The following is a 212-nucleotide window of genomic DNA, read 5'->3' as shown; positions in this document are numbered from 1 at the left end:
GGAACTATCAGTGGCGTTTAAGCTCCAGTTTAAGCTTAAACTGGAGCTTAAACGCCAAAATCATGAAAGCTGAGGAAAAGCTGAAAGTGGCGTTTAACCTCCAGTTTAACCTTAAACTGGAAGTTAAACGACAGAAATGAGAAATGCACCAGGGAGCCATTTCCACGTTTAAGCTCCAGTTTAACCTTAAACTGGAGCTTAAACGTGTTCGA

Source organism: Arachis duranensis, chromosome 9 (assembly GCF_000817695.3).
Source record: "Arachis duranensis cultivar V14167 chromosome 9, aradu.V14167.gnm2.J7QH, whole genome shotgun sequence".
NCBI lineage: Eukaryota > Viridiplantae > Streptophyta > Magnoliopsida > Fabales > Fabaceae > Arachis > Arachis duranensis.
Note: the sequence above shows the minus strand (reverse complement) of the source record.